At 50.1% G+C, this 10,526-nt stretch overlaps 1 pseudogene; it reads right to left on the bottom strand.

Moving 5' to 3' along the window:
- Nucleotides 1-276: 276 nt before the first annotated feature.
- Nucleotides 277-807, bottom strand: LOC138998939 (protein tweety homolog 3 pseudogene; annotated as a pseudogene).
- Nucleotides 808-10,526: the final 9,719 nt, after the last annotated feature.

Consider the following 10,526-nt stretch of genomic DNA (forward strand, 5'->3'; position numbering starts at 1 on the left):
GGCGCAGTCCCCGCCCCCCCTACCGAGAACGCAGGGAAGGGCGGGGGCGCACGTCCACAGGTCCGAGATCTCACCCTTCCACTGAACACGGAGGAAGTCCTCGCCATCCCCGGCGTGGGAGTCGTTCTGTGTTGGCTCTGGAGGCTTCCCTCCTCTTTCCTGGGGTGCTCTGGGTCTGGATGTCGTGGGGGATCCCCACGGGGGCTCGCTGCGCCTGGGCCGCCCGCGAGGGCTGGGAGGAGGCCCCTCAGCCGCTGGGGGGCTCCGTCGCCTCCGCTACGAGCAGCCCGGCCCCGCGGTCCCGGATGCCGGCCTGGTCCGGGCTCTGCCTGCTGCTCGGGCCCACGCTCCATCACGGCATCGCGGCTCTGCCGTGAGGCTCAGGGCAGCCGCGGTGTCCCACATGCGGTCCTGCACCCCCGCCACCGTGCGGTTGGCGTGGCGGAGCGAGTAGGTGGCCCAGTGGAGGCCATCGCTGGTCTCCCTGTCGCCACAGAAACCCTCGGCGATGCCGGCGCTGCACACCAGCGTGGCGATGACCACACACCAGGCGGTGCAGCAGCAGTCGGTGTCCAGGTGCTCCTCGTTCCCACGCCGCCGGCAGCGCAGCCAGGAGTAGAGGAGCAGGAAGAGGAGGTTCAGGGCGAGGCAGGCCAGCGCAGCGGCCCCGAGCAGCAGCAGCGCCCTCTGGCAGTCGGGGTCCTTGGGCCGGAACTGGTCACTGGTGGGCTCCCAGCGCAGGCTGAAGTGCGGCAGCCGGTGCAGGAGGTTCACCCACCAGGGCGCCGTGTAGCTGACCCCGGCCATGGCGGGCCTGGCTCCTTGGACACGCAGCCACTGCGCAGCTCCCCGCCAGCCCGGGGCGTCGGGTTCAGGGGCCCGCCGACCCCGGCCTGGTCACCCCCATCACCTGCACGCTCCTGGGCCCGGCCCTGCACGGCCTGGCTCGGCGGTGCTCGTCGGCGCTCTGCTCCGCTCGGCCGCCTGCGTCCACCGCCTCTTTGTTCGTCCTGCTTGGTGCGCGTGCATGCGCACTCGCCCCTTCAGAGGCCCGTGGCCCACACCCGCCGCTGGGCTCTAGGGCGGGGGGCCGCTCAGGAGCCGGCCGCACCCGGGGCCTCGCTGGTGCCGCCGCCACCACGTGGGCTCCTTCAGTCCCAGCCCCAGCGGACGAGGCCGAGCACGGAGCACCTGCTCCCGAGAGGGGCAGGCTCAGGGCACCCCCCGCACGTGGCCGCCACCGCCTCGGTGCTTGGGGCTGGCCTCGGGGCGCTGCGGCACCAGCGGAGGGCACGCAGGGCAGGTCTCCACAGGTGGGCCTCGCGTCCCCAAGGCTCAGGCGCCCCAGGCCGCCGGCTGGGTGCGGGCCTGCAGCCGGACACGCCAAAGGCCCGCGGCAGGTGCACCCGTACGCACCCACCAGCCGAGCCCAGCACCCCACTCTACCGCCAGGCGAGGTCCTCCAGCCGCCGGAACCTTGCAGACTGCGCCTGCGCAGCAGTCCTGCGTGCGGGGCGGAGCCAGCCGGATGCAAGCAGGGGCGGGGCTGGAGCGCAGGGCCTGCGCCTGCGCAGTGCGCCCTTTCAGTAACAATTAATTCAGGTAAAAACTATAACTTTCATACTGGTCTTAGAAGGCACATTTTTCCTTTACCTGGGAAGGACAGCACAGCTATCCCAAGGTCAGAGGGCTCCAGTTAGCATGTCAACTTAGTGTTCTGGAGACCCAAAACTGTAAATTTAGATAACATGCCTAAGTTTAACCTAGGTTACCCAAGGACTCTAGATAATATGTTTACCCAAAACTGTAATTTGGATAGCATGCTGTCTCTGCTTCTGTAAATTGCTTTTTTTTTTTGCTAACTAGGTTCCTCATTCCAAACTTTGAGACAGCCAGTTTAAAATTAAGTTGTCATGACCTAGAGCAAAGAATATTCTTACATGGTATTATTCTACAAGTTTTATTCATAATTTTTGATGCTTTACAACAGTATATTGTGCATTTATCCCAAACAAACTTACAAATTAATTCTTTGAATGTTTTAAGGACATTGAAGGGATTTATTCCCTCCTGGGAAGGCACTTAAGCATTCTATATTGACCTCTCTTGACCTTTTTTTGCCAAGAGGATTCCAATTGTCTACAGCTGTTATCTGAGCTTCTGTTCAGGCTGGGATCATGAAAAGCTGGTACCATGGATCTGTCTCTTGCCCAGTGGCGTAAGCTGGGCCCTCTCTGGAGAAGAAACCTGGGTTCCCCATGATCAATGCTGGTGCCCCGCCAGCAGGCGAGGGCATCCAAAGGCAGTTGCTGGGCATAGAGGCCAGAGGGACATAGGCTACCAAGGAGACAGAACTGAATCTCACATCACCCTACTTGGCCCAGAGATGGCTGGTAGTCAACAACGGGTAAGACCCCATAGGGTGGGGCAACCTAAGACAGGCATAGCCGGGGGCCAGTAGGAGAGAACTTGGGGTTCAACAGAGGTGGGGCACAGATCCTCACCCCCCCAATTGTGCAGGGTCTGGAACACTCGCCCCTTCTGAGGAAGGTCTCCTGTCCCCATGGCTGCTTCTTGCTTCCCATGCCCAGCCCAGATCAGGAACCAAATAACAGAAGAGACTTGGTCCAGCTGAAAATGGTACCCAGAAAAACGAAGGCTTAGTTAACAGACCCTGTATTTAAATCTAGCCTAACAAACAGGAATGCTTAAGCCTCCTCAAGGATGTAAAGTAATCCTTTCCATTAATATTTACAATGTAAACTAAGATTGTTGTTAGAGTACTAAATTTGACAGTAAAATAGCAGTCAAGTTTTCAGATTAATTAAAATTGGCTCAAGAAGTATTAACCAAAAATTTTCATTTCATGGAAAAATTGCTTAACATGCAATGAAACTAAAACAGTCATATTTTTGTGCAAAAACATTAAAATTTAAAGATATCTAGATTAAATCAAAAAAAGGGGGAATAGTGGAAAAATACCATGTAAGGAAAAATATCCTGTAACTAAATTACATCTAGAAAAAATTTTCATTTGTAATGCTAACAGCAAGACACCCAGGAAAACACACACAGTGTGAAAATAAGCCAAAGGAAAATCATTTGGGCAAATATAAAAGGACCCCAAGTAAAATTCCCTTTATTAACCTTCGGTCGAGAATATGTTTGTATATTTTCAGAAAACAACTTCAAGACCATGTGGATTCCTGCAACAGAGAGGAATTATCAGGAATGCTCCAGCGATGAAGACAAGAGGAAAAACAATCCAGAGATGGAGGACGCTGACGACACTTTGCCATACTAGCAGTCAGCAGCTGTGCGTCGCTGCAGGTTGCCCAGGATCAAACCAGAGAGGGTCGGACCTGCATTGCCACCATTTGTCCACCATCCAGAACTGAAATATCATTGCTGACATGTATACATAAGGAACTGTGGGACATTGAAACTTGGACTCAGAACTGTTGGACGTTGAAATTGGGACTTAAAACATTTTTTGTTCTTGAAATGTTATGTTCAAGTTTTAAAATGTTTTGGGTTTTACATTGGCATTGTTTTGTTATTGTTTTAATAGCCAGAGTTTTGTTCTTGATGCTTAAGTTTTACTGTCATTATGGTAGCTTAAAAACTCTCATTATAGTAGCTTAAAAAATAAAAGAGGGGTGAGATGTGGGGAGCTGATACAGGGTTAAGCCTCGGACTGACCTGTTGGTGAAGTCACAAACAATTCCCAGCTTAGAGGGCACAGTCCTCTTAGCATAATTAGGCTTGACCTTATGAGGCTCTCTAGATCTTATCTGGGAAGCTAATGGGCTGAGGGAAGTGCAGGAAGTGTAACTACGGTCAAAACAAGTGAAACTCACAAGAACTGTGTAACTCTAGAAACCACTACCTTGTTTACCTCTCACTATAAAATAAAGGCTCAGCTTGCCTTGGGATCTCTCTCTGTGGCCTCAGCCAGGCACAGGTAGATCCACGGAGACTAAGGAAAGCTAGAGAGTTCTGAACGCTGTCTCTGTGTAAAACATTCTTGGCCGACTCCGTCCACACCTTTGGGAACCCCTGGACCCGCTGGGGCTGGACCCCAGCACTCCATGTCTGCTTGAAATGTCCTGCGGAGAGCTTTATTACAGAACTTAGGGTTTGGATAGATGTAACATATGTGAGATGTATTCCTGAGAGGGATAATATTTTAAACTTTATGATTCACTTATAACTTACTGAAAAAACTAAAATTTGCTACTTACCATCCACAAGTACGTCTAAAAGAACTTTAAGTTCTGTACCTGGCTTTGTGTAAGTTGGATTTGAGAACATATGTGACCCTCAGTGTAAAGGTCTGGGCACAAGCAAAATTTCCAGGGAGTATTTCAGACTTGCAAGGTAGTGGACCTGGTGAGACCAAAGTCAAGCTTTCCAAACATTAACGGGGGACCCAGCTAATATCTGGGTTACAGATGAAACAAGCAAAGCATTAATTAAGGTAAATATATGATATGTTAAAAGGCAAATTGAAAAACAGGCTAGGAGAGGAGGGCAGAAGGACCTAGAGGCCCAGAAGAGATGGAGGGAATCTGCTGGGCTGGCTGGGGGGCGGGGCTGTGGACAAACCCTCTTGAAGGTGGACCCACCCCCACTCTCAGAAACCCTCTGTGACTCCACAGTGCTCTGTGATGCAGGCCTGGCTATAAAGCCAAGAGTCGGAGCTCTCAGAGCTCAGTTGCTTCAAGCAGCGTTGTTGTTCGGGAAATGGAACTCAGTCTATTTCTGAATAGCCTTCTAGAATTTTATCTGAGCTTCGGCTCAGAATTTTTATATAATAACCTCAACCCAATTTCCATCTTGGTGTTGTGGTTTTTCCTCCTCTTCATTTTCTTCGTGGGAATTCCATACTTCCGGGAAAATGAACAGACACATAAGGTAAGGAACCCTGAGTGAGAGTTCAGTGGAACCCCAACAGAGTTCTTCATTGTTGTTGCCGTTTTGATTCCCACATTTCTAAATGAGTGTGGATGAGTCAGAGAGACACTGAAGATGGGGCATCTCAGGAGAGAACAGAACAGCGCTCTTCTAGGGGAAGAGACCAGGCAGGGCTAGGGGTTCAGGGAGGACTCAGGCTTCCATCTGAATCTCACAGACCATCGGGGTGTGGTGACAGGTTTCTGGCTCCAAACACAGGGATTCCCTAGTCCTGGATCCAGTTCTTTAGAGACATGGGCGTCTCTGTAGGACATCAGAGTTAACCAGCACTTCATCCTGAGTCATGCTGCCCTGGCAGGCATCACTTAACTAGCCTTTGTGTTGGGCTGCTAAGCAGGGAGTGCTGAGCCTCTGAGAGCCTCTGAGTGAGCAGAGGCTGCAGCCTGAGCACCATCAGGTTACTGGGTCCTATCTGAGGGGACAGAGATGGACTGTAGGCCTCAGATTATATGCCGACCTTGAGCAGAGGACATCTGAGTATACCAAGTGTGGACCCCAGAAACAAAGTCCTTCTTTGAGTTTTTCAACAAGGAAAAATAAAATAAAAAACATTTTAAAGCTTTAAAAAATGGTTAAAGGAACACAAAGTTCTATTAGTTAAAATCTATTTGGCTGGCTCAGAGGGACATTATTCTTAGATACTAAATGTCTGAGTTTCCAAGGGGGAGGAGGAGAGAAATGAGGCCTAATCACCCCTTCATTCCTTTTTGTTCTCAGCATCGGGTCAGAGCCAAGAGGAGAAGGAAAGGTGGGACACGGAGAGGTAAGGTTCTGCCTATTCCACCTGAGCTCCCCAAGGGTGACCCTTCTCTCTCCTTCCCATGAGGTACCAGGTCCACGGTCTCTGTCAGTTGGTAGATACAGCCCCTCTCATGAAACAGAGCCCTCAAAGGAGAGGCTCATGGAAAGACTGAACCTGAGATACTGCTCAGATTCCCTGCTCTGCTGTCCATGGGTAAGAAGCAGTGAGGGACCTGGGCCATGGGTGTTGCCCAGTAGATGTCGAGAGTCAGAAGTTATGTCTCCTGACTTTGAGAAAGTACTTTGGCTTCAGGATGATCAGATTCCTCTTTGCTGTAACCATGGACACCTCTGCTTCACAGCGTGCTTTTGAGCATCAAATGCGATTATTTTATAAAGGAAGCAACATACATATGGGGACCTTATTCTTATTATCATTGACCATTTGACTCATCTACTAATTCTTGGGTCTTTCAGAGTCTAATATCCCAATGGTCTCCCAGAAAGGGCCTCATGTGTATTGCCTATGTGTCTACCTTCATTACATGTAATTCACTCTTCTGGCTCCCAGGTTCAAGATATCATCAAAGCAAGGACGACGACAGGGAGCAGATTTCTTTCCTGAAAAGGTGACTAGTCTTTCCCCATTTTTCCTGATCTCCCTTTAGCATGTTCTCTGCATTTCCAGGGATTCAGTGGAGCCTTCCCTGGTCATGGGAGGGGTTGCCATAGGAATGGGAATGTGAGTGAATGCCTTGAGATGAGTGCATTGTGAAGTCATGGGTGTGGAGCAATGTGAAAGGGCAGCAGGCTTCAGGTGCCCCACCCTCACCAGGCCAGTAGGTCCTCTTTTCCTTGTTCTGGTCCTAGCAGCATCTTCTTACTTCCTATCACCTGCAGCACCCTGGGACAGAATTATGACATCACCCGCTGTCGTCGACTTTTATGTCCAGACCCCTCCTGTGAGGTGTGTAATAATGCAGCTGCTGAAATTAATCAGATGCTGTTCTCAGAGGCATTGGAAAAGCCTACTTCCTCTTTGTCTTCTGTGGCTTCCTCAGCTTCTGAGACAGCTCCGGTGACTGAGCCATCATTTAATCAGTCCTCTGTCTTCTCAGCAATCCCTCTCGGAGAACTCTTACCAACTCCTCTGCCTGAGCCTTCCCCACAACCTCCCTCTGTTCTCTCCTCTAACCCTTGGGTAATTTTCTGTCACCTTTACCACTGGATCAAACTCCAGAGCCAATGCACCATTCCTCACCTCAACCCAAAGACTTATTCTCTTCGACCTTGACACACTATGATTTGCATCAAGGGTTTCTTGCCCTCCATTCTACAAAAACCTCTTTTTGGGCAGACCCGGAAGCCAAACTTATCGATCCTAGACATCTTTTATTTCTCAGCCCTGATGAGCATGACTCAACACAGGAGGACATACATCCTAAGACCTGGAAAGGCAACTTAAAGGAAAAACTTACTCAGCTATTCTGGGGCCTTCCATCTCTGCATAGTGAGTCCTTGTCCTCTGCCGTCAATGCCTCAGGCGACTATTCAATCTTTTTCAACAGCATCTCAAATTCCTTCACAGACCAAGAATCCCCAGGACTTTCTTATTTCCAACCTCCATTCTTGGCAGAGGTCCAACCTCAACCCTTGTCTCAAACCTTGCCTTGTCTCAAACCTGAGTACTTCCATCTCACTCAGATCCAAACCCAGGCCCACCTTCAATCCCCACTCCCAATCCTACCATCCAGTCCCATTACCCAGAAGAAGGCCTGTGAAATGAGTGTCCACATACCCAATTATGCATCAGAATGTCACACCTCGTCTGAAACGGAACACCTGGAATGCAATGTGTTGCTGAAAGAACAGGAAAGTTGGTGGGGTTTAACCTCTGTGGTTCAAAGTTCTAAGGCCCATGTTACCAATTCCATCGATCCTGTAGAGTTTCCTCTCAGCAGTGAATTTCGAGATCAATTTGAGCATCATCTTAGAAAGAGGCTCATCCAACACCACCAGGGCCAGCCCTGCATGCTCCATGGGCCTCTGTCACTAATGAGGCCTCTGAGCAATTGCTCAGGCATACTTGAGTCAAAGAGCAGTTCTGGCCTCTCATGGATCTCTGTGGATAAGGACCAGAGCAGTGAAAATCCAAATGTTGGATTGAGCCAAACAGGAAGCTTCTATGAGAGGAGCTTAGAAATGTTTCAGCTAGAGGAGAATAAAGGGAAGGATGAGGGACCCGGCCAAGAGAATGATCCAAAAGCTCATCTGCTGAGTGATTCAAAGACCTCTTCACATAAGGATGTGGGAAGTGGCTCTGAGGTGATGAGTCTGTCAAGAGAAAACTCAATGTTTTCTGAGCATAGTGTAAGTCAGAGACAACTGGAAAATGTCCAGAAAGTACATTTTTTGAGAAAAAAGTTTGAGAAAATCGGTGAGGGTCAGCTTCCTGGGACTGTGCACAGTTCACAACACTCTATCAAGCAGAATCCTGTAAAATCCCACACCAAATTAGAGAAAAGTTTGCCATCATCAGTGGGTGGGGACTACTGCCTGAGCACATCCCAGGAGCTTCCCTCGCTTGAGTGTGGTACACAGCAGATGCGGAAACCCCACATTACCAAGTGTCAGATGGGGATGTTGTCAGCCCTTCCCACCAAAGTCCTTCAATCCAAAGAGCACTTCAAACCCAAAGATACTGCATCTCATTCTTCTATCAATCCCAACTCTTCCTCCTCAACCAAACTGATTTCTGAGGCAAACACCAAATCTGGGGCCTTCATGCCCCTGAGAGGAAGTTCTGAATCCCTTCACCTGGACAAAGTGGAAACAGGAAATTCAGCTGACGACCTGAATTTTCCTCTCCCTGCCATCTCACTCATGGACAAGAAAGGACATTCGCCTGCTGAGATCCAACACACACTCTCAGAGGAAATTCAGAAATTTTTGAAAATCAAACTGCCTGTCACAAATACCATTAATGAGGGGAAAAGTCAGATAAATTCTCTGATAGCCAACATTCAACCCCCAAAGCTGCCTGCCAGGCAAGAAGGGACCCCACAGGAGACAAAGAATAACAGTGTGAATTCTGACAGAGTAGAAATACAACAGGGTGCAAATAGGGAGAAATCAGAACCTGCTTCCAGGCCCAGCATGTGTAGGGAGATAGTCAGGGCTGAGGGGCTCAAAGCTCTTCAACCCCAAACTAGTGGCGTCTTGACAACCAGAAAGCCAGGAATCTCCCAAAGGATCGACAAAGAAACTATTGTGACCACTGAAAACCCATCAGTTCAAGATCCTAACTTATCAGAACTTAAAACGCAAATAATGACTGCGTTAAAGTTGAAGTTAGAGACAAAGCATAGTGAGTCCGAAAGCCAGCCCACGGACGTGTCCTATGACTCAGACAGCTTGACTTGCAGAGGCTCCCTGACTCCTGATCAGGGTGTCTCCAGTGGGGATGAGGAGGTTCCCCAGTTGCTGCATGTCCAATCGGAGGACAGCGGAGTCAGTATGGAGAAGCAGCAGGAACCTTGGCTTCCAAGGCAGGCATTAAGGTCCTGCCAGGATCAGAATTCCCCACCAGCTGTAAACAATGATATCATGTCCCCTCCCCCAGAGCCTACAGGCCCCAAATCAGTAGAGCTTGGTGCAGGAGATGCACAACTGACAATTTCCCAACCTGAAGAGAAGATATTTCTTTCTCAGGAAGCAATTTTAGAGGACATACTTAGGAACAGATCTTCCCAGGCGCTATCACAGAAGGGACAGGCCACCTCACTTGTGGGCAAGGAAGATACCCATTTCCTAGGTAAAATTAAGAACTTTTTTCAACGGTATCAGCCTGGAATAAAACAGAAAATGCAAGAAGCCCTCCAGGAAAAGGGCATCATCCCCCTATCATCTACACAAAGCAGAGGCCCAGTTAAAAGCAGAGCTGCTTTTACTGGGCCAGCACATGACATGTCTGACATGGGGAAGTCCCCAGAAGAGAAACTGGGGCGCCGGCCTGCAGTCGTTACCACCTGCCCCCAAAAGCCCCTTCCCTCCGCAGCGCAGTCGGGGAAACCTGTGCAGAAGGGAGTAGTGCTGGCCCAGGCAGAGCCAGTGCAGAGGCGTCCTTTCCTCCGCAGGGCTCCCCCCTATGATGTGACAAATGCCGTGTCCGGCCGCCACACAGCTATCTTGGCTGGCCAGGGCTCTAGCAATACTAGACATACCACAAACGAACACAGACCCCCCCAGAACGTTGTGTTATCAAAGGGCCAGCAAATATGTCAGAAGCACCCTCAATCTGTGCCCCTCAGGGGGACTCTGCCCCATCCAAGCCCCAACTGCAGGCCTCAAATTGCCAAGGGGCCTCCTGCTGTTCTTACCACTGCTGGAGGCACTGCGTTCAGAGAGCAGCCTCCACGATTTAGACACACAATGCTTCTCCAGAATTTCCAGGGGGAAACATTTCCCACCCCCAAGTAATTCCCTCCTTGTGGGGAATACTGATTTGCCTAATAAATGTGTCTGTAATAATAGTGATGTCTTCTCCGTGTCCTGAGTTGGGGGCAAGGGTTTAGGGTTTCTCAGGGCTTGTGCTTAAGGGAAGAAAGGAATAAGTTTAACTCCTACTGATTGCTTCCTTGGCTTCCAAAAGTGACCATTTCCAGCTAGGTTTGGCTCAGCGGATAGAGCATCAGCTTGTGGACTGAAGGGTCCCAGGTTTGATTCCAGTCAAGGTCACATGCCCAGTGGGAGGGCATGCAGGAGGCAGCCAATCAATGAGTCTCTCTCATCACAGATGTTTCTATCTT

This window comes from Myotis yumanensis, unplaced genomic scaffold (genome assembly GCF_028538775.1).
Source record: "Myotis yumanensis isolate MYYU_CA2020_CCGP unplaced genomic scaffold, mMyoYum1.0.hap1 SCAF_21, whole genome shotgun sequence".
Taxonomy (NCBI): domain Eukaryota; kingdom Metazoa; phylum Chordata; class Mammalia; order Chiroptera; family Vespertilionidae; genus Myotis; species Myotis yumanensis.